Here is a 24,321-nt window from a genome sequence, read left to right as displayed (position 1 = left end):
AGGCCAGGCATCCATAGAAAAAAGCTCCTCAATTTTCTTTTCCACTGATTAAATTAAAGTAAAATGCAGCAGCTTCTGAATAAATTACCTGCCTTTTTTTACACAAGCTGTTTCACACTACAGATCCCTCTGTTTCCATGATAGAACACAGTGGCATAGACATTAGCAGCCCTCCAGCACCTTGATGAAATGAACACTCATTCAAGGTGAGGCAGCAGTCTGTTTCAGTAGAATAGTGCACAATGCCCTGGGGATATCGTACCCAGTCTGATCCTTCCCACATCCAATGTGCACATGCTGCTGAGCTTAAATATTAGCGCCGTGTATATTAAATTGCCCCCAGAGATCGCAAGTTCGAGAAATGTTACCTTATATTGCAGGAAGGGACTGCAGATGCTGGTTTAAACTGAAGATGGACACAAAATGCTGGAGTAATTCAGCGGGTCAGACAGCATTTCTGGAGAAAAGGATTTTTTTTTTTCTCCTTAATTTTAGATTTTTAGAGATACAGCGCGGAAACAGGCCCTTCGGCCCACCGGGTCCGCGCCGCCCAGCGATCCCCGCACACTAACACTATCCTACACCCACTAGGGACAATTTTTACATTTACCAAGCCAATTAACCTACATACCTACACGTCTTTGGAATGTGGGAGGAAAACGAAGATCTCGGAGAAAACCCACGCAGGTCACGGGGAGAACGTACAAACTCCGTACAGACGGCGCCCGTAGTCAGGATCGAACCTGAGTCTCCGGCACAGCATTCGCTGTAAGGCAGCAACTCTACCACTGCGCCACATTTCGGGTCGAGACCCTTCTTCAGTCTGAAGCAGGGTCTCAACCAAAAACGTCATCTAATGTTACCTTACACTTGCGATAAACAAGTTTCACTTAATGTAATTAATCTAACAGCAACAGAAAGAAATCCAAGTTTCAGAGGAGGTTGCAGAGCGATCGTGTATGAAGTGAGCTACCAGAGGAGGTAGTTGAGGCAGGTAGTACAACAGTTAAAAGACATTTGGACAGGTACATGGATAGGAAACATTTAGAGGGATATGACCCAAACTCAGACAGGTAGGACTAATGTAGATGGGGCAACTTGGTCAGCATGGGCAAGTTGGGCAGAGAGACTGTTTCCTTGCTGGGTGACTCCATGATCCTTTATGACTCAATAAGAATAATTGGCTGGTAGTTTTAATCAAATTAGATCAGCTTGGTCATCCCTGTTTCATGGGGAGAAATTGAAACAACAGTAATAGGCCTAGAAATGTTCTCATGCAGTGCATGTTTTTTTAAAGTGTTATGGGTCTTTATTTGTGCCCTAAATTGATCACAGTTATTTGAAATGCCATCAAAAATTAATTGGCTTAAAAATGCAATCTTCCCCCATTTCAGTGAAGTGGTTGATGCAGATACAATATCAACACCTGAAAGGCATTTGGACAGCTACATGGATACGAATTATTTAAAGATTTACGATTGTATGTTTAGGATAGGTATGTAGGTTAATTGGCTGGGCAAATGTAAATGTAAAAATTGTTCCTAGTGGGTGTAGGATAGTGTTAATGTACGGGGATCGCTGGGCGGCACGGACTTGGTGGGCCGAAAAGGCCTGTTTCCGGCTGTATATATATGATATGATGATATGATATGATATTAGGTTTATTATTGCCATGTGCTCTGAGGAACAGAGAAAAACCTTGTTTTGCATGCTGTCCAATCATATCATATCATATCATATCATATATATACAGCCGGAAACAGGCCTTTTCGGCCCTCCAAGTCCGTGCCGCCCAGCGATCCCCGTACATTAACACTATCCTACACCCACTAGGGACAATTTTTACATTTACCCAGCCAATTAACCTACATACCTGTACGTCTTTGGAGTGTGGGAGGAAACCGAAGATCTCGGAGAAAACCCTCGCAGGTCACGGGGAGAACGTACAAACTCCTTACAGTGCAGCACCCGTAGTCAGGATCGAACCTGAGTCTCCGGCGCTGCATTTGCTGTAAAGCAGCAACTCTACCGCTGCGCTACCGTGCCACCCTATACATACTGTACATAACTACAATCGTCAAACTAAAGTGCAATAGGTAGGGGAAGATAGAGAGTGCAGTATATCGTTCTGAGTATAGTAGTGCACCAGTTCCATCGATAAAGTCCAATGCCTGCAATGGGGTAGAGGTGAATCGGACAGTACCTGAGCTTATTGAAGGGCCGTTAACCTACAAACCTACTCTGTCATAAAAAATATCCACTGACTTGGCCTCCACAGCCTTCGGTGGCAAAGATTTCCACATATATTATATGATATGGGAATAATATTCAGTGCATGGTAAAGCCTGATCATGGATAGTCCCAGGGTCACCAAAGGGGTAGATAGTATTGGGATAGTAATTGGATTGTATTATAGGCCCACCAATGGCCAGAAAGAGATGGAGGAACAGATATATCAAACAGATTATCGAATGAGGACAAAGCAACAGTGTTGTAGTAGTGGGTCACGATGCAATACGATACAGACAAATGTGAGGCGTTGCATTTTGGGATGTCTAACAAGGGCAGGACCTACACAATAAATGGTAGGCCTCTGGGTAGTGTTGTAGAGCAGAGGGATCTAGGAATGCAGGTGCATGGTTCCTTGTAGGTCATGTCGCAGGTAGATAAGGTGGTCAAAAAGGTTTTTGGCACATTGGCCTTCATCAGTCAGAGTATCTATAGACAAAAACCGCCGGGCTGCAAGCTGCCCAAGCAAAATATGAGGTGCTGTTCCTCCAATTTCCGGTGGGCCTCACTATGGCACAGGAGGAGGCCCATGACAGAAAGATCAGACTGGGAATGGGAGGGGAAGTTGAAGTGCACCTCATATTTCACCTGGGCAGTTTGCAGCCCAGTGGTATGAACATCAACTTCTCCAACTTTAGATAGTTCCTCTGTCCCACTCTTCCCCTCCCCCTTCCCAGATCTCCCTCTATCTTCCTGTCTCCACCTATATCCTTCCTTTGTCCCGCCCCCCTGACATCAGTCTGAAGAAGGGTCTCGACCCGAAACGTCACCCATTCCTTCTCTCCTGAGATGCTGCCTGACCTGCTGAGTTACTCCAGCATTTTGTGAATAAATACCTTCGATTTGTACCAGCATCTGCAGTTATTTTCTTATACTACCTGTTCCTTGATCTAAGTCATTAACATCGACTGTAAATAAGAAAAGACAAAGTGCTGGTGTGACTGTGCAGGGAAGGCAGCATCTCTGGAGAACACGGGGTAAGTGTTGTTTCATGTTGGGACCCTTCATCAGACCGATTATAAACAGTTGAGCAGTCAGCACTGATTCTTGTGAACCCTCTTAAGTTATAGCTTAAATAACTTAAAATACCTGACTCTGTTTTGATGGTTATAAAAATCTATTATTAAGGGACAGACACACAATGCTGGGATAACTCAGCGGGACGGGCAGCATCTCTGGAGAGAAGGAATGGGCGATGATTCGGATGAGATCCTTCTTCAGACTGAGAGTCAGGGGAGAGGGAGACATAGAGATATGGTAAGGGAAGGTGTGAAATTAGACATCAAGGGGGATGCTGTTCAAGGAAAATGTAGAATGGAGAAGGTGACAATGAAGTATACAATCTCACTTCCTAATACATCTTCACCAGCATCAAGTGAAACATTACCTGAAAATATGCAACCCTGCCCATTAAATGCTATTAACTCCCAGAAATCGGAGTTGAACACTGCCGGCTTTAGGATTCGGATCATACTGCAAAAATCAATAATGGTCTCCCAGAATAGAAGGCAAATAATTTAAGTATCCCTGAGCACATGATGGTCTCATTTGCCACTGGTCTTAAAGCACTGGAGAAATGTTATTGATTATACATTGAGTGAAGTGCCACGCTGTCCTACTTCCCCCATTCATCATCTTTAGCCACTAATTTGTCGTATGTTGATACTGTCACGACTGTGAGGCAGAATTCGCTGATGTTTCAACTTGCTATCATGTAGCAAAATGAAACACAACATGCTGGAGTAAAACAGCGGGTCAGGAATGGGTACTTCTCTCCCGACCGAGATGCTGCCCGTCCCGCTGAGTTACTCCAGCAATTTGTGTCTAACTTGGCAGCAAACCTGCAGCGACAGTTACTTCCGAAGCAAAATCAAACAGTTCCATGTAGGTGGGGACTGAGCACACAATATTGTTTCTGTGCCTTCGGTTAATTATATGGAGAGTTGTTTGTCAAGCAATGTTGGCGACATGAAGATGGTCACAGGAGAGAAGGAATGGGTGACGTTTCCTCACATTCCTGAACAAGGCTCTCGACCCAAAATGTTATCCACTCCTTCTCTCCAGAGATGCTGCCTGTCCCGCTGAGTTACTCCGGCATTTTGTGTCTGTCTTCGGTGTAAACCAGCATGTGCAATTCCTTCCCACACATAAAGATGGTTACAGCTTAGAAATTAAAGTTGGCCTGGTAAACCCATTGTTTCTGCCTGTTCATGTCCCACCAAATTAATTCCCACCTACCTCAACTCCATCCTATCCCCCCCGGTCAAATCGCTCCCCACCTATGTCCAAGACACCTCACATGCTCTCCGTCTCCTCAATAACTCCGCTCTTGCTCCCCCTCCCCCCATTCGTAACAAGGATAGAATCCCCCTTGTCCTCACCTTCCACCCCATCAGCAAATTATCCTCCAACGTTTCAATAGTCAATAGTCAATTTATTTGTCACATACACATAAATGTGCAGTGAAATGAAAGATTACCCACAGTCCAACAATAAGACCAATAAAAATAAGCAATAAAAATAAGCAATAACACACACCATCATAAACCAACACAAAACAAAAAGAAACATCCATCACAGTGAGTCTCCTCCAGTCATCTCCTCACTGTGATGGAAGGCCGGATGTCTTTTCTCTTCCGTCACCTCCAATGGGATCCCACCACTGGCCACATCTTCCCATCTCCACCCCTTTCTGCGTTCCGCAGAGACCATTTCCTCCGTAACTCCCTGGTCCACTCGTCCCTTCCCACCCAAACCAACCCCTCCCCAGGTATTTTCCCCTGCAACCGCAGGAGATGCAACACCTGTCCCTTTACCTCCCCCCTCGTCTCCATCCAAGGACCCAAACAGTCTTTCCAGGTGAGGCAGAGGTTCACCTGCACTTCCTCCAACCTCATCTATTGTATCTGCTGTTCCAGATGTCAACTTCTCTACATCGGCGAGACCAAACGCAGGCTCGGCGATCGTTTCGCTCATCACCTTCGCTCAGTCCGCCTTAACCAACCTGATCTCCCGGTGGCTCAGCACTTCAACTCCCCCTCCCACTCCCAGTCTGACCTTTCTGTCATGGGCCTCCTCCATTGTCATAGTGAGGCCCACCGCAAATTGGAGGAACAGCACCTCATATTTCACTTGGGCAGTTTAAACCCGAGCGGTATGAACATTGACTTCTCTAACTTCAGATAGTTCCTCTGTCCCTCTCTTTCCCCTCCCCTTTCCCAGTTCTCCCACTAGTCTTCCTGTTTCCTACTACATCCTATCTTTGTCCCACCCCTTCCCCTGACATCAGTCTGAAGAAGGGTCTCGACCCGAAACGTCACCCATTCCTTCTCTCCTGAGATGCTGCCTGACCTGCTGAATTACTCCAGCATTTTGTGTCCACCTTCAACTAAAGTTCAGGGTTGTTTCTCCATCCTAAGCACCGTCCTTCGTTGCTTTAGATAAGAATGAGCTTCGAAGGAATCAGGGTAAAGATTCTGAATAGGTTTTGCAACAGTTGTTCTAGCCGTGTTGGCATTAGTTTCCAAGTGCTCAGTTCATGCAATGACATCTACACTTTAACACTTCTCAAGACAATATGTCTGGGTAAGCTTTTGCCTAATTGAGCTACGTTCAATTCCTTGTGTTAAAATGCTACCACAATTAACTGGTGCCCCAATCTGCTTACAACGTGAATTTATTTTTCTGATGAAGCCTCATTAATAAAGACTCTGCGTATGACACCAGTAGATTTTTATCTGTGAGTTTGCCATTAAACCCAAGACAGATTGCTGGCTGTTGTGATCCCAGAAGATTGGAATTAAAATGATACTTTATTGCATATTTATTTGTCGTCTCCTTGCATTTAATTTGCCTGTAAAGCTGCAGCAAGGAAGAATTTCAATGTTCCTGTCCCACATGGGAGTTAAACACTCTTGAAATATCGAAATTAACTCACGCACGGTGATAAGGAACAACTACCATTGATTGTCGAGTTTCATTAGCATCCATCATATGCACACTGTTCCTCCTTGATCCACACCCCTTTCACATCCTTTTTCAACGAGGGTATAAAATGGTTGTGAGCACCAATGTAAGGTTTGGAAAGAATCAAGTGTGATACTTGGCTGAAAATATAACCCCATAGCTACCCTTGAATATATATACAGTATATATATATATATATATATATAAACATAGCACAAAAAGTAAGGAAATTTGTGTTTGGTAGATTATTTCTTTGTTGTAACAATGCTTCTTGGCAATAAATCTTATACCGTTGGAAAGCCTGTTTATTTCCCTTTTAAATGGTGCCACATTTGTAAGGAACATGCATTTGTGGGATGAGCAGCAGAGCTGAGTATGTGGGTTGCGCCCATGAAAAATCTGCCAAATCTTCTCTGCCAATGCCAAACAGCTTATTCTGCCATTGACTCTTGTTCGGTGTTGTTTGGTGGATTGGATGATTGAAGTCTGAAGAAACAAGACATATTGGCAATTTAACAATTTATTCATTTAATAAACAGGAGCCTCAGTAGCGTGTGGAAGAACCATACACAGCCACAACAGCCTGGCACCAGCCTGGTCACACACTGTTGTGGGATGGCATCCCATTCTTCAACCAGCATTTGTCGCAAGTCAGCCAACGAGGCACCTGATTGTCAGCACCTGGGGGTACCAGAAGCTCAAAACAAGAGTCAATAGCAACAGCAGAATAAGCTGTTTGGCCTTGGCAGAAAAGATTTGGCACATTTTTCATGGGCGCAACCCACATACTCAGCTCTGCTGCTCATCCCACAAATGCATGTTCCTTACAAATGTGGCACCATTTAAAAGGGAAATAAACAGGCTTTCCAAAGGTATAAGATTTATTGCCAAGAAGCATTGTTACAACAAAGAAATAATCTACCAAACACAAATTTCCTTACTTTTTGTGCTATGTTTATATATATGTCTTCAGCTACACCACTTGGTTGTGCCTAAGGTAGCAAAGAGCACAAAGTCTGGAAACAACAAAGTCACAGTAAGGCAAGGCTCGTGGGGTGCTCCCGGTCAGCAGTGGTGAGCACCTACCGACAGTGGCCCGAGGAGGGACAAACCACAAACTGGCGACAGGGTGTTGGGCGCCCAAGGGTCATCGATGCGCGAGGGCATTGATGGCACCAGGATACATTGGGGGAAGACAACCGGTGGAGGGAGTGTGATGCTCTGGGCAATGTTCTGCTGGGAAACCGTGGGTCCGGCCATTCATGTGGACGTCAATTTGACACGTGTCACCTACCTAAACATCGTTGCAGTCCAGGCACACCCCTTCATGGCAGTGGTATTCCCTGATGGCAGTGGCCTCTTTCAGCAGGATAATGCGCCCTGCCACTCTGCACACATTGTTGGGGAATGGTTTGAGGAACATGATGAAGTGTTCACGGTGTTGCCCTGGCCTCCAAATTCTCCAGATCTCATTCCGATGGAGCATCTGTGGGATGTGCTGGATCGACAAGTCCGATCCACGGCGGCTCCACCTCACAACTTACAGGACTTGAAGGATCTGCTGCTAATGTTTTGGTGCCAGATACTACAGGACACCTTCAGGGGTCTTGTAGAGTCCATGCCTCGGTGGGTCGGCGCTGTTTTGGCGGCACACGGAGGACCAACAGCATATTAGGCAGGTGGTCATGATGTTTTGGCTGATCGGTGTATAGTCTCCTGTGGTATCAACATTCAGTTAGGTCTTCACTTAGTGTGACTTTGTAGTTTGCACACTTTGTGTGTAACGGACCGCAGGTAGACCCAAATGCAGCACACCGAACCAAGGAAGTAGTTTTAGAATGAGCTTTATTTCTACCTGCTCGTGGTCAGGGACAGAAGACTGAGGCGTTCACCAGGGCTACGACGAGGCATGAAGGCCAGGAGCAGGCAGGGTCGGCAACGGGAAATCAGTCCAAGAGAGAATGCTGGAGAGTCTTGCATGAGGGCTAAGAACAATCTGGCAAAGAGTGTGTGTGCAGGAAGGGTTTATATGCTGGCTTGATTGGTGACCTGGAGCAGGTGAGTGAACAGGTGAGGGGAGTTGGCTTAACGTGGTGGGCGTGGCTGGCAGGTGAGTGAACAGGACAGACTGTGACATTGTGGTCTTTGCTGCCTCAGGCACAACCAAGTTGTGTAGCTGAAGACAGACACAAAATGCTGGAGTAACTCAACGGGGCAGGCAGCATCAGAGAAGCAATGAGTGACGTTTCGGGATGAGGCCCTTCTTCAGTCTCAGCCCGAAACATCACCCATTCCTTCCATCCACAGATGCTGCCTGTCCCGTTGAGTTACTCCAGCATTGTGTGTCTATCTACAGTGTAAGCCAGCATCTGCAGTTCCTTCCTACACAATGATGTAGCTGAGTCAATCTTGACATTTTTCACACGTTCACTATTTTTGTTCTAGTCTTTTCAGATCCTTTCAATCCAGTGTAATGTAAATGTGTGCATTGTGCTCTATTATGTCAACAGTGCAGTCTTCAGAAAGTGTGAGTACACCTTTCCAAAATATGTCATGGTATGACTTTGACTTTCACTGAATGCACCTTCAGTTGTCTTTGCCAATTATTCTCTATTACGTTTGGTCGTATCGATTCATTACTGGCTCATTCTTAGAAGACAGAAGGTTGTGGTGGAAGGTGGATATTCTGGCTGGAGGCCTGTGATCAGTGGAGTTCCACAGGGATCTGTGCTGGGGCCTCTGTTGTTTGTGATATATATATATATATATATATATATACATATATATGACCTGGATGTAAATGTAGGAGAAAAAACTGCAGATGCTGGATTAAATCGAAGGTAGACAAAAAATGCTGGAGTAACTCAGCGGGTCAGGCAGCATCCCTGGAGAGAAGGAATGGGTGACGTTTCGGGTCGAGACCCTTCTTCCTCGTCGAGTTGGAGGGCAGGAGGAATCATGGGGAAGCAGTGAGAAAGAATGTTGCTAAATTCTCGTCGAAGAGAGGAGGAGAACTTCTTCAAAGTAGACAATAGAGGAGAATTTGCAGACGAGCGGCAAGATGTGTACGAAAAAATATTGCAGATGCTGGTTTAAATCGAAGGTAGTCACAAAATGCTGGAGTAACTCAGCGGGTCAGGGAGCATCCCTGGAGAGAAGGAATGGGTGACTTTTCGGGTTGAGACCCTTCTTCCTTTGCCGTGGAGTGGCAAGATGTTTAAGAAAAATGTGTAAGGCGTAAGTTTGCTATCAACACCAAAATTGAAGGAGTTGCAGACGGCGAGGAAGGGTGTCGGAAGATTCAGCGGGATGTGGATAAGCTGCAGAAATGGGCAGAGGAATGGCAGATGGAGTTTAACCCAAGCAAGTGTGAGATGTTGTACTTTGGGAGTTAGAACGAAAGGAGCATACAATGAATGGCAAGACCCCTAACACCATTGATGTGCAGAGGGACTTGGGAGTCCAAATTCATAGCTCACTGAGGGTGGCAGTACAAGTAGATAGGATGGTAAAGAAGTCATATTGGTATGTGTAGGAAGGAACTGCAGATGCTGGTTTATACCGAGGATAGACATAAACTGCTGTAGTAACTAAGCGGCTCAGGCGTCATCTCTGGAGAAAAGGAATAGGCGACTATTTGGGTTGGAACCCTTCTTCAGACCGACCGATAGAGAGGGTCAGAATAAATCGGAACTGGCAACAGATGACCTCCGGAAGGGTGGAGTCCATAATGGCCCATTGTTGGCTGGTGGAACATGTGCTAACGACAGGGATACAAGGATGCAAACAGTATAACTAGTAGGACCACAAGAATGGGGGAGGGGAGAGCAAGTTGGTGGGGGCGGGGGGGATGAAGTTGCAGGAGTTACTTGAAATTAGAGAAATCAATGTTCATAACACTGGGTTGTAAAATGTCCAAGTGAAATATGAGGTTGTGTTCCTTCAAGTTGCATGTGGCGTCACTGACAGTGGAGGCTTGTGGTATGCTTGCCTTCATTGTTAAAGGCAATGAATATAAGAGTCAGGAAGTCATGATGCAGCTCTAATGGACTTTGGTTAGGCCGCATTTTGAATATTGCTTGTAGTTCTGGGCGCCCATGTGGGAGATGTGGAGAGGGTGTGGAGGAGGATTACCAGAATGCTGCCTGGATTAGAGGGTTTCAGCTACAGGGAGAGATTGGATGGACTTGGATGGTTTTCTTTGGAATGTCAGAAGGGTGAGGGGAGACTTAATAGAAGTTTGTAAAATGATAGAGGCACAGACAGGGTACACAGTTAGAACCTTTTTCACAGTGTACCCTCTAGTGTTGGAAATGTCCAACACCAGAGGGCACACTGTAGCTAAAAGGTGAGAGGGGAAAGGTGTAGGGTGGTCACGGTGGCGCAGCGGTAGAGTTGCAATGCCGGACACCCGGGTTCCATCCCGACTGCAGGTGTTATCTGTACGGAGTTTCAGACGAGGTGGTCTAGAGGTTAAGGCAAAGGAATGCCAATGCATTGTGCATCGAATGATAGGGTTCGAAACCCAGCCTCCTTGTGAACTGTCTGTGCGGAGTTTGTACGTTCTCCCCGTGACCTACGAGGGTTTTCTCCGAGATCTTCGATTTCCTCCCACGCTCCAAAGACGTACAGGTTTGTAGGTTAATTAGCTTGTTTAAATATAAAAATTGTCCCTAGTTGGTGTAGGATAGGGTTAATGTGCGGGGATCGCTGGTCGGCGCGGACCCGGTGGACCGAAGGGCCTGTTTCCGTGCTATATCTCTAAGCTAAACTTTAATAGATAAGTGCAGGGGAAGTTTTTTACAGGGTGGGGGTATGGAAGGCATTGCCAGGGGGGGTGGTTGAGGCAGATATGACTGATGTATAAGAGGCTTTTAAATAGGCACATGGAAATGTTGGGAACAGAGGGATATGGGTCATCTGCGGGCAAATGAGATCAGTTCAGCGAGGAATCATGTTCGGCCCAAACATTGTGGACCAAAGTTCCCGTTTCTGTGCTGTACTGTTCCATGTTCTATGTAGTTCATCAATTGGACAAATAATAATTAAATGCTGAATCTGGGGTTCTTAATGTGAATATTTGCGGGAGGCACAATGGAGCAGCGGTAGAATTGCTGCCTTACAGGTTCGATCCTGACCACAGGTGCTGTTTGTACAGAGTTTGTACTTTCTCCCTGTGACTTGTGTGGGTTTTCTCTGGGTGACAATAGACAATAGGTGCAGGAGGAGGCCATTCTGCCCTTCGAGCCAGCACCGCCATTCAATGTGATCATGGCTGATCATTCTCAATCAGTACCCCGTTCCTGCCTTCTCCCCAAACCCCCTGACTCCGCTATCCTTAAGAGCTCTATCTAGCTCTCTCTTGAATGCATTCAGAGAATTGGCCTCCACTGCCTTCTGAGGCAGAGAATTCCACAGATTCACAACTCTGACTGAAAAGGTTTTTCCTCATCTCAGTTCTAAATGGCCTATCCCTTATTCTTAAACTGTGGCCCCTTGTTCTGGACTCCTCCCACATTCCAAAGACGTGCAGGTCTGTAGGTTAATTGGCTGCTGGAAAATGTCCCTCATGTGTAGGCTAGAACTAGCGTACAGGCAATCACTGGTGGGTGTGGACTCGATGGGCCGAATGGCCTTTTCGCATGCTGTATCTCCAACCTAAACTAAACAAAGAAAGGTTGCACATAAAATGAAGATTTTGTGCAGACCTTTCAATACTGTCATCACCACAAAAGCCAGGAATCTTGCAGATCGATAACGATGAGTTGAATGCCTTCACATTCTCCACTGATAAGCCTGCAAGCCGTTCACAGGCTGATTGATCTTGTCTCGTGTCAGTGCTCCTTAGAGCTTTGAGAAACAAGGTCAGGTCTTCATTCATTTCACTTTTCATAAAATGCCTGACTTTTATCTAATTTTACCTTGTAACATGATCGTGTTAAGCTGATTTATTTTAGATTCTCCTGCACAACAGGACAGAGAACAAGCTTTTCAGAGAGCAAATCTGTTCCTCGGCTGTTCCTCTTGTTGACAGATAAAATTGAGAACTCCACTGTTCATCGGTTTATTCAACCCAAAAGAAGATGCTATTCTAGGCATGCCGGTGCTTCCAAACAACAATCCTATTATTGCCACTCAGTTGCTCCGCTCCACAGCACTACAGGCTTTATAATGTGTAGGATAGAACTGCAGATGCTGGGCCTCACTCTGACAATGAAGGAGGCCCAGGACAGAAAGGTCAGAGTGGGAATCGGAGGGAGGGGCAGTTAAAGTGTTTAGCAACCAAGAGGTCAGGTAGGTTTAGGCAGACTGAGCGGAGGTGTTCAGCGAAACGATCGCCGAGCCTGCACTTGGTCTCGCGGGAATATTGAAGTCGACACCTGGAACAGCCGACACAGTAGATGAGGATGGAGGAGGTGCAGGTGAACCTCTGCTTCACCTGAAAGGACCGTCGGAATCGAGGGAGGAGGTACAGGGACAGGTGTTGCACCTTTTGCAGGGGAAGGTACCTGGGGAGGAGGTGGTTTGGGTGGGAAGGGATGAGTTAACCAGGGAGTTGTGGAAGGCAAAAAGTGGTGGAGATGGGAAGATGTGACAAGGGGTGGAATGCCGATGGAGGTGGCAAACATTTCGGAGGATTATGTGTTGTGTGCGACGGCTGATGGGGTGAAAGGTGAGGACTAGGGGGTCTCTGTGCCTGTTGCGACTGGGGGGAGGGGGAGCAAGGGTGGAAGTGCGGGATATCGAGGAGACATGTGTCAGGGCCTCGTCTATGATGGAAGAGAGGAACCCCCTTTTCCTAAACAATGAGGACTTCGAACCCCTCACCTTGGACACAGATGCAGTTCAGACAGAGGAATTGAGAGTAGGGGATGGAGTCTTTGCAGCAGGCAGGGTAGGAAGAAGTGTAGTCTAGATAGTTGTGGGAGTCAGTAGGTTTATCATAGACAAGACCAAGTGGACCCGTTGGGCCCAAACCTCTCCTGCATTGGTGCAGCACCCTCTCCTCCCCCTCCCCTCTTAACCCCTCTCCCCTCCCTCCCCCCTCTCCCCCCTCCCTCCCCTCTCCCCCTCCCCTCCCCTTCCCCCCTTCCCCTCCCTCGTTCCCCTCCCCCACTCCCTCCCCATCAACCCCCCTTATCCCTCCTCCCCCTCCCCTCCTCCCTTCCCCCTCCCTCCCTCTCTAACTCCCCCCACCCTCCTTAGGAGATAGATTTAAACTTTAAAATGTGAATAACTTAAAAAATATAACACCGATTTCAATGAAACTTCTTCCATTAGCACCAAAGGGACGACGGTGAGTAAGACGGGCCTAAAATTGTCACGCTATCGTGTACCGTTTTGGCCGTAGTTCAGGAACAAACAAACAAACAAACAAGAGTTTTAGTATATAGATGTAGATCTCAGTCCTTTTATATAGTTTGTTTTAGGATTTGAAAATAAGTTGAATAAAATTAAATGTGAATAAGATGGGCCCCGCAGTGCATCATTGTGTGTTCCAAGAGGTAAGAACAGTGAAATAGCAATTCAACTCTATCATGCCAATATCAACAATCTACTGTTTATAAGAATTATAAGATTTGGCTGGTAGAATAGGTTTGAAAGGAAACAGTTTTGTTCAACACATGCAAAGTGTTGCCTATAGAGGTTGATTGCTGTAAATTCCATTACCACCCGTGTACACGATATGATACGATACGAAACGACAGTTGCAGCGGTTGCAGCTCCTAGACTGTGGAACAGCATCCCTCTCCCCATCAGAACTGCCCCCTCCATCGACTCCTTTAAGTCCAGGCTCAAAACCTATTTCTACTCCCTAGCGTTTGAGGCTCATTGAGGAGGCGCTGTGAACTGTTTTGTATGTGCTGTTATGTTTGCGTGCTACTGTATGTTTCATTTTTTCCTTAGTACCTAATCAGATGTACAGCACTTTGGTCAACGTGGGTTGTTTTTAAATGTGCTATACAAATAAAATTGACTTAACTTGACAGAACGTTATTTATCCCAGGAGGGAAATTGATCTGGCAACAGTCATAAAACACAAAATACATGAAATAAAAGTGACGAGTGGAAAGGATTGGGAATGTGCAAAGATTGGGGATGGATGGGGGTGGGGGGGGAGAGGGAGTCAGTCTACCCCACGACAGGAGGGGTTGTACAGTTTGATAGCCACAGGGAAGAAGGATCTCCTGTGGTGTTCTGTGCTGCATCTTGGTGGAATCAGTCTGTTGCTGAAGGTGCTCCTCAGGTTGACCAGTGTGTCATGGAGGGGGTGAGCTGTATTGTCCAAGATGCTCTGCAGTTTGAGGAGCATCCTCCCCTCCTAGACCACCTCCCATGAATCCAACTCCACCCCCAGGATAGAGCCAGCTCCTTCCTGATGAGTTTGTCAATCCTGTTGGTGTCCGCGGCCTTCGCCCTGCTGCCCCAGCACACGACAGCAAAGACGATAGTAAAACATCCGCAGCATCTTACTGCAGACGTTGAAGGACCAGAGCCGTCTCAAAAATTACAACCGACTCTGTCCCTTCTTCAGGGCCTTAACGTTCCTGGACCACTCCTTTCTCTTTCTTTCTCACTCCTTTCTCTTCAAGCCCATGCAATTGACAATGTTTTGTTTTTTTCTGTAGTAAAATGCAATTAAAATCATTTCTGAGTTGTTGTATGTCACTCCACAAATCTGAATGGCATTCCCAGGCATGAGTTTCTCTTGTGCAATTATTCTAATGCACAAGGATAAAAAAAGTAGAAGTCTTTATTTGTCTAAGAGAAACAGAAAATCCCTTGGACACCCTCTCAGAAGAACCTCCCAAACTCCTTACCGCTTTCCGCAGAGACCATACCCTCCGCAACTCCCTGCTTAACTTGATTAGTTTCACTGTCCTCCTGATTAAATGTCACTGTTTGTGCAGCTAACAATGAACCATTCTACATTTCCTTTAGTATTGTCTGATTTGATCTTTGGTTTCACACCTTACCCTTCCACATCTCAATGTCTCCCTAAGTCTGAAGAAGGGTCTTGACCCGAATCGTCACCCATTCCTTCTCTCCAGAGATGCTGCCTGACCCGCTGAGTTACTCCAGCATTTTGTGTCTATCTGGTTTAAACCAGCATCTGCAGTTCCTTTCTACACATATTAAAGGACTTATTTGATAGGCACTACATAGTGATACTGGCAGATTTTCCTTGAGTTCTCTGAAGTTCGTTTAAGACCAATGCACCATTATTTTACACGGCTAACCCTTATGTAGTAAGTCAATAATGATTGTGATTCTCAGTAATGATCTTTGATTCCATGCACTGATATCTGCATTTCTTCTTGTTGCTAATTTTCAATTTCAAATTACTTCAAGGAAAATATTGTACATGGACTCAGATGGCAGTTCTCATGTTCAAAACACCCCAGAACCTTTACAATGCACAAGGAGGTAATTTGACTTAATGAGTCCGTATTAGCTCCTTTACAAAAAAAAACATAATGTTATAATGTTGAATGGCTTAAGAGAGTCTCATGATAATAATAATAATAATAATACATTACATTTATATAGCGCTTTTCATATACTCAAAGACGCTTTACAGGGATTTAGAGATTTAGATATCATGTGCTATTCCTGATCTGTAACAATGTCAAGCATTTCAGTATGTCAATAGTCTAAGTGTTTTGACGAGCAAATAAATCACAACCTTATTAAGATATGTGTGCCTTTAGTCATTTGTGAAGCCATTACCATTGGAGCTCGGGGATTTATGTAGCATTTTGTCACTAACAATGTTAGCAGGCCATTATATTAATTTATTTTTGCAGACAATTTCAGGTCAGAGCAGGAGCAGCAATCCCACTGATGGGTTGAACAACTTGGCTAAGTGAGTCACTATTAAAAATGAGGCAAGGTGTATAGTGGAACAGTCATGTTAGGATGGGGGGGGGGGTGGAGGAGGACGGGGGGGAGGAGGGGAGGAAGAGAGGGGAGGAGAGGTGGAGGAGAGGAGGAGGAGGGGATGAGGACAGGAGGACGAGAGGAGGGGAGGAGGAAGAGGAGGTTGATGGGTTGGACCAAATTGGCTTAATGAGTAGATAATAAAAACAAGGCAAGGTGCACCGGAGCAGCCATGTTTGGATGAGGCGGGGGGAGGAGAGGAGAGGAGCATCGGGAGGAGAGGGAGAGGAGAGGGGGGGAGAGGAGGAAGGGAGGGGGAGGGGAGGAGGGTGGGAGGAGAGGGGAGAGGAAGTCGGGAGAGAGGAAGTCGGGAGAGAGGCTGTGTGGAGGTGAAGTTCTGTGTTGAGGACAAGTGTGAGTCTTCGGCGAGGAGGCCGAGGCAAGGAGCTATCGCAGAGATTGTGTAGAGGTGAAGTGCAGAGTTCAGGGCAAGTGTGAGTCTTGGTGAGGAGGCAAGGAGGTAATGACAGAGGAGGCCAGGAGGATAAGAAACAGTCTGCTCTTGTGTGTGAATCTTGTGACTTTTGTTTCTTCCTTGGTTCAGTTGCAGTGGTGACAGCAGTGTGAGTCAATGCTCATCGGTACAACGTGCTTCGTGCAGGATAGACAATAGACAATAGGTGCAGGAGGAGGCCATTCAGCCCTTCGAGCCAGCACCACCATTCAATGTGATCATGGCTGATCATTCTCAATCAGTACCCCGTTCCTGCCTTCTCCCCATACCCCCTGACTCCGCTATCCTTAAGAGCTCTATCTAGTTCTCTCTTGAATGCATTCAGAGACTTGGCCTCCACTGCCTTCTGAGGCAGAGAATTCCACAGATTTACAACTCTCTGACTGAAAAGGTTATTCCTCATCTCCGTTCTAAATGGCCCACCCCTTATTCTTAAACTGTGGCCCCTGGTTCTGGACTCCCCCAACATTGGGAACATGTTTCCTGCCTCTAACATGTCCAACCCCTTAATAATCTTATATGTTTCAATAAGATCCCCTCTCATCCTTCTAAATTCCAGTGTATACAAGCCTAGCCGCTCCAATCTTTCAACATATGACAGTCCCGCCATTCCGGGAATTAACCTAGTAAACCTACGCTGCACGCCCTCAATAGCAAGAATATCCTTCCTCAAATTTAGAGACCAAACCTGCACACAGTACTCCAGGTGCGGTCTCACTAGGGCCCTATACAACTGCAGAAGGACCTCTTTGCTCTTATACTCAACTCCTCTTGTTATGAAGGCCAGAATTCCATTGGCTCTCTTCACTGCCTGCTGTACCTGTATGCTTCCTTTCAGTGACTGATGCTCTAGGACACCCAGATCTCGTTGTACGTCCCCTTTTCCTAACTTGACACCATTCAGATAATAATCTGCCTTCTTATTTTTACCCCCAAAGTGGATAACCTCACACTTATCCACATTAAACTGCATCTGCCATGCATCCACCCACTCACACAACCTGTCCATGTCACCCTGCAACCTCATAGCATCTTCCTCACAGCTCACACTACCACCCAGCTTTGTATCATCGGCAAATTTGCTAATGTTACTTTTAATCCTTTCATCCAAGTCATTAATGTATATTGTAAATAACTGCGGTCCCAGCACCAGCACATCCATGTGAGTACCCTACCCCCAATACCATGTGCTCTAATTTTGCCCACTAATCTCCTATGTGGGACCTTGTCGAAGGCTTTCTGAAAGTCGAGGTACACCACATCCACCGGCTCTCCCCTGTCAATTTTCCTAGTTACATCCTCAAAAAATTCCAGTAGATTAGTCAAGCATGATTTCCCCTTTGTAAATCCATGCTGGCTCGGAATGAGCCTGTTACTGCTATCCAAATACTCCACAATTTCGACTTGTATAATTGACTCCAGCATCTTCCCCACCACTGATGTCAGACTAACTGGTCTATAATTTCCCGTTTTCTCTCTCCCTCCTTTCTTAAAAAGTGGGATAACATTAGCTTCCCTCCAATCCACAGGAACTGATCCTGAATCTATAGAACATTGGAAAATGATCACCAATGCGTCCACAATTTCTAGAGCCACCTCCTTAAGTACCCTGGGATGCAGACCATCAGGCCCTGGGGATTTATCAGCCTTCAGTCCCATCAGTCTACCCAACACCATTTCCTGCCTAATGTGAATCTCCTTCAGTTCCTCCGTCACCCTAGGATCTCTGGCCACTAGAACATCTGGGAGATTGCTCGTATCTTCCTTAGTGAAGACAGATCCAAAGTACCGGTTCAACTCGTCTGCCATTTCCTTGTTCCCCATAATAAATTCCCGTGCTGCTGACTTCAAGGGACCCACATTTGCCTTGACTATTTTTTTTCTCTTCACATACCTAAAAAAGCTTTTACTATCCTCCTTTATATTATTGGCTGGATTACCCTCGTACCTCATCGTTTCTCCCCGTATAGGCTTTTTAGTTATCTTATGTGGGAAACCAGGGAAACTGCTGGTGTCCCTGTCGACTCTGCCTGTGGCCATCTTGGCCAAGTGCAGTTCCTTAAAGACTGGGCCCGTTGCTATTTGTCATCTGTGTCAATGATATGGATGAGAGTGGACAAGGCATGATTAGCAAGTTTGCACTTGACACTGATGTGGGTGGTCCTGTAGATAGTGAAGACGGTTGCCAAGAATTTTCGCAGGATTTTGTTTGGTTGGGCAAGTGGGCTGAGGAATGGTTAATGGAGTTTAATATAAATGAGTGCGAGGTGTTGCCTTTTGGGAAGCCGAACCAGGGCAGGACCTTCACAGTGAATGGCAGGACTCTGGGGAGTGTTGTGGAGCAGGGGGATCTAAGAGTGCATGTACATATTTCCTTGAAAGATGCATCGCAGGCAGATAAGGTGGTCAAGAAGGCTTTTGGCACACTGGCCTTCATTAGTCAGAGTATTGAGTATAGATGTTGGGAGGTTATGTTAAACTTGTACCAGTGAGGCCACATTTGGAGTATCGTGTTCACATTTGGTCACCCTGTCATAGGAAAGATTAGGGTGGAACAGCTGCCGAGAAGACTTAGGAGGGTGTTGCTGGGACTGGGGCCTGATTATTGGTGAGGTTGAGCAGGCTGGGACTGGGGCCTGACTATTCGTGAGGTTGAGCAGGCTGGGACTGGGGCCTGACTATTGGTGAGAGGTTGAGCAGGCTGGGACTGGGGCCTGATTATTAGTGAGAGGTTGAGCAGGCTGGGACTGGGGCCTGACTATTAGTGAGAGGTTGAGCAAGCTGGGACTTAATTCTTTGGAGCAAAGGAGGATGAGGGGTGATCTTACAGAGGTGTATAAGATCATGAGAGGAATAGATAGGGTGAATGCACATAGTCTTTTACCCTGTGGAAGGGTATCAAGGGGTAGCAGCCGTCCTGAGGCCAGCATGCATTGCTAGTAAGATTCTGACGGTGCAGGGAGGATCTGACCAGGAGGGCTCCTCTCACCGCCAGCCAAGACAGATCTTCGTGTGAGTTCTAGCGATGAGACATTTTGCCAAACAAGCTGGGCAGTCTGCTCAGTCAGGCACCACGTCACAGGATCTATCCAGCCTTGTCCTGCAGTGCCTTCAGGATGTTCTGTGCTGACCACTGCCCGATGGACCTGTGGTCAAAGGTATTGGACTGGAAGAACCTTTCCACAAAGGACAGGTGGTGCAACAATGTCCAGCTGACTGGCACATTGCACGGCATCAGAGCCTGGCTCATCCTTCACAACACCAGGGACAGGTAGAACCTCAGCAGACAGTGGCGCTCAGCACCCACGTGCTTTGGCCGTAGGCACAGCCTGATGCAGCCACACATGGAGGTGGCCTTTAGGGTGAGAGCGACGATGGACACACAATGCTGCAGTAACTGAGTGGGACGGGCAGCATCTCTGGAGAGAAGGAATGGGCGACATTTCAGGTCGAGACCATTCTTCAATCTGTAAGTCACAGGAAAGGGATACGAGAGATATAGACGATGATGTACAAAGATACAGAACATTGAATGAAAGATATACTGTACAAAAAAGTAAGGATGATAAGGGAAACAGGCCATTGTCAGCTGAAATTTTGGGTGAAAACGAGAAGCTGGTGTGATTTGCGTGGGGGAGGGATGGAGAGAGAGGGAATGCAGGGGTTACTTGAAGTAAGAGAAATCAATATTCATACAACTGGGTTGTAAGCTGCCCAAGCAAAATATGAGGTGCTGTTCTTCCAATTTGCATTTAGCCTCACCCTGACAATGGAGGAGGCCCAGGACAGAAAGGTCAGTGTGGGAATGGGAGGGGAATTAAAGTGTTTAGCAGCAGGAGATCAGGTAGGTTCAGGCGAACTGAGCGAAGGTGTTCAGGGAAACGATCGCTGTGTTGGGCATGCAATTAATACATTCAAATTGGTGGCACAGCTCTCCTGCATTGGGAGCAGGGTGGGGAAGGATGTTGCTTACACGTAGCCCAATGATGTTTAGTGAAATGAAAAAAATTGGAGGACACTTCTCAGTCTGTTACTTTAGCACATATTATCGCTCACCTACTTTACAGAAGTTAAAATCTAAGCCTATGACCCCCAATGTCCTTATTTATAATTCTTATAACTGTTACAGTAAATGAATCTTTATTTCATGTACCTTACAGCAAATTTTACAGTTAACAATAAGAGATAGCTTTACTATTAAGCGTTTACCAAACTACAAACGTTCTTCACAAACCTGAAGAAAATTGACAATATAAAGTGAGATAGGGGCATAAGCAAAAGAGAGGGAGGGAGGGGGGAGAGGAGGTGAGGGGGAGAGAGGAGGGGGGAGGGGGGGGAGGTGAAATTGAGAAATAGTTTGAGGAAATATTGATAGTCAATAACAGCTGTACAAGCAAGTAAGCTGACAAATACAGAAATTAAATGAATTAGAAACTGACTCAGCATGGAAATTGAAGCGTATCGTTTAGTTTAGTTGTACAGTGTGGCCCTCTCGGTCCACCGGGTCCGCGCCGACCGGCGATCCCCGCACATTTTACCATGATCACATTGAATGGCAGTGCTGGCTGGAAGGGCCGAATGGCCTACTCCTGCACCTGTCCTGTCAATTGTCTATTAACACTATCCTATATCTACTAGGGGCAATTTTCTTTTTACATTTACCCAGCCAATTAACCCACTTACCTGTACCGTCTTTGGAGTGTGGAAGGAAACCGAAGATCTCGGAGAAAACCCACGCAGGTCACGTGGAGAGCGTACAAACTCCGCACAGACGGCGCCCGTCGTCGGGATTGAACCCGGGTCGCTGTAAGGCAGCAACTCTACCGCTGCGCCACCGTGCCGCCCTGAACCTAACCTGATCTCCTGGTTGGGGGTGATTGCAATGATAATGTCTGGACCTAATAGGAACATGAAGAAAGGGTGAGGGGTAAAATCTATTTTCTCATCAACAGAGAAGCAATGAATCAACAGCAGAGTGTAAAGGCAATTTTAATAACGCCTACATGAAAACCAAGAAATCAGCAGAAAAGTAATAATAATGCTGTTAGCTCAACCAGTTCCAAGAATGAATCATTATTTTTCAAGTACAATGAAATAGCAGTGTTCAGTAAGCTAACCATTTTGACTTAAAGATGTAGTAGCAAAGGAGACAGCAAAAATAAACTTTGATCAGGAGGATATTTTAAATTAGTAAAGTAATAACGTGATAAAATTTATAATGTGATAGGAGCAGAATTAGGCCATTCAGCCCATCAGGTCTACTGCGTCTTTCAATCATGGCCTATCTAACTCTCCCCCTCAACCCCATTCTTCTGCCTTCTCCCCATAACCCCTGACACCTGGGCGGCAAGGTGGCGCAGTGGTAGAGCTGCTGACTGACAGGTCTTGCAGCGCCGGAGACCCAGGTTCGATCCTGACTACGGGTGCTGTCTGTACGGAGTTTGTACGTTCTCCACGTGACCGCATGGGTCGTCTCCGAGATCTTCGGTTTCCTCCCACACTCCAAAGACGTACAGGTTTGTAGGTTAATTGGCTTGGTGTAAATGTAAATTGTCCCTAGTGTGTGTAGGATAGTGTTAGTGTGTGGGGATCGCTGGTCGGCGTGGCTGAAGGACCTGTTTTTGCGCTGTATCTCTAAACTAAAACTAAATTAATCTAGAATCTATCTCTGCCTTTAAAAGATCCATTGACTTGACCTCCAGTGCCTTCAGTGGCAATGAATTCCATTGATTCACCACCCTCTGACTAAAGGAACGTCCTTTTATTCTGAGGCTATGACCTCTGGTCCTAGACTCTCCCGCTACTGGAAACATCCTTTCCACATCCACTCTATCCAAGCCTTTTACTATTCCACTATAATTGTGGTTTGTTGCTGGTCTGTAATTTATTTGGAAGACAACAGTGTTCCCCCATGAAGCAGCCTGGGATGTTACAGCCTTTCCTCAGAAGCCACGTGTGACAAAATTACTATTGTGGCAGAAGTTGTTGAGTGACAGATGTTCCTTTCTGTATAAAGAGAATCATGAAGAATATTGTGGCCTAAACAGAGTGCTCTTGGCATTTGTATTGATGCACATAATCTCCCTCAACATATTTTTTTTCAAGCGAATTGTTGATCAAATATGTATATTTTGTGGTCAAAGAGATTTCCTGCAATTTGATACAGGGAATGGACACAATGAAAATATTTTGGAAAGGACCAACTGCATCTGCAGAGATAACTTATTGATTTGAAATTGTGGTATTGTAATGTACGAAGCTTTGAATGATCTGTCAGTGGTGTATCTTGATTACCTAACAGCTGAATCTTTTATGTTGTTTAGTGTAATTTAGCATAGTTTATTTATTTATCTATCTATTTATTTATTTATTTATTTATTTTTTGTCATTGTCGTTGTTAAATGTACGTTTTGTTTTATTTTTAATTCTGTGTATGTAGGGGGGTGGTGGGGGGGGTTGGGGGAAACCTTTTTTCAAATCTCCTCAACGGAGATGCGACCTTTACCGTGTCGTATCTCCGTTCGCGCTACGGCCTAACATCGTTTAGTCGGCGGCCTCCAGCTGGGATCGACCTCAAAGACTCCGGTCGCAGGGCCTGGACTACCATCTCGGAGGCTTCGGCCGTGGGCCCTGCAGACCGCAACATCGGGAGTTCGCAGGTCCCTGGCTGGTGACCGGCTTTTGGGAGCTCCAGCCGTAGCAGCTTCGACCGCCCCGAAGCGCGAGGTATGATCAACCCGCCCGCAGGCCCTTCATCGCCCTGCATGGCTCGGCCGCAGCACTTTCCATCGCCCGGTGGGGGCTCAGGACTTTCATCGGCCTGCTCGGCTCGGCCCTGGGACTTTCCATCGCCCGGTGGGGGCTCAGGACTTTCATCGGCCTGCCCGGCTCGGCCCTGGGACTTCCCATCGCCCGGCGGGGGCTTCAAAAAGTTGGGAGCCTCGATCACCTCGTGGCACCACGGGAGAAGAATGAGGAGGAGATAAGACTTTGCCTTCCATCACAGTGAGGATATGCCTAGAGCAATCACTGTGATGGCTGTTTTGTGTAAAAAATTATATCTGTGTGTCTTGTGCTTTTTAATGTCTACTGCCGGACCCTGACGTGAGAGGACGCTGGCGTTGAGTATTCGCCGCTTTTCCGTCAGGATAGTTTGTCTGTTTGTTTCTATGTTAATTGTTTTTGTAAAGCGCTTTGAGCATGTGATAAGGCACTATATAAAATAAATGGATTATTATTATTATTATTATTAAATGTTTTTGTGGCGTGCTAGCCAGTCAGCGGAAAGACTACACATGATTACAATTGAGCCATCCACTGCGTAGAAACTCATGATAAAAGGAATAATGTTTAGTGCAAAGATAACGTCCAGTGAAGTCTGATTAAAGATAGTCTGAGGGTCTCCAGGAAGGTAGATAATAGCTCAGGACCGCTCTCTAGTTGTTGATGTGATGGTGCAGATGCCTGATAACAGCTGGGGAAAACTCGCCCTGAATCTGATTACTTAAATAAACAGATGTCAAGAGTCAAGAGTGTTTAATTGGCAAATGGTCTAGACGGAACAATGAAATCCTTACTTGCAGCACCACAACACAATATGTAAACATAGTACACTGTAAACAACAGAATAAATGAGAAAAAAAGTTCAGTCTATCTATGTATATATAAGA

Source organism: Rhinoraja longicauda, chromosome 12, assembly GCF_053455715.1.
Source record: "Rhinoraja longicauda isolate Sanriku21f chromosome 12, sRhiLon1.1, whole genome shotgun sequence".
In the NCBI taxonomy this organism is placed as follows: Eukaryota; Metazoa; Chordata; class Chondrichthyes; order Rajiformes; family Arhynchobatidae; genus Rhinoraja; species Rhinoraja longicauda.
The sequence above is the reverse complement of the archived record's forward strand: the minus strand, read 5'-3'. Positions refer to the sequence as shown.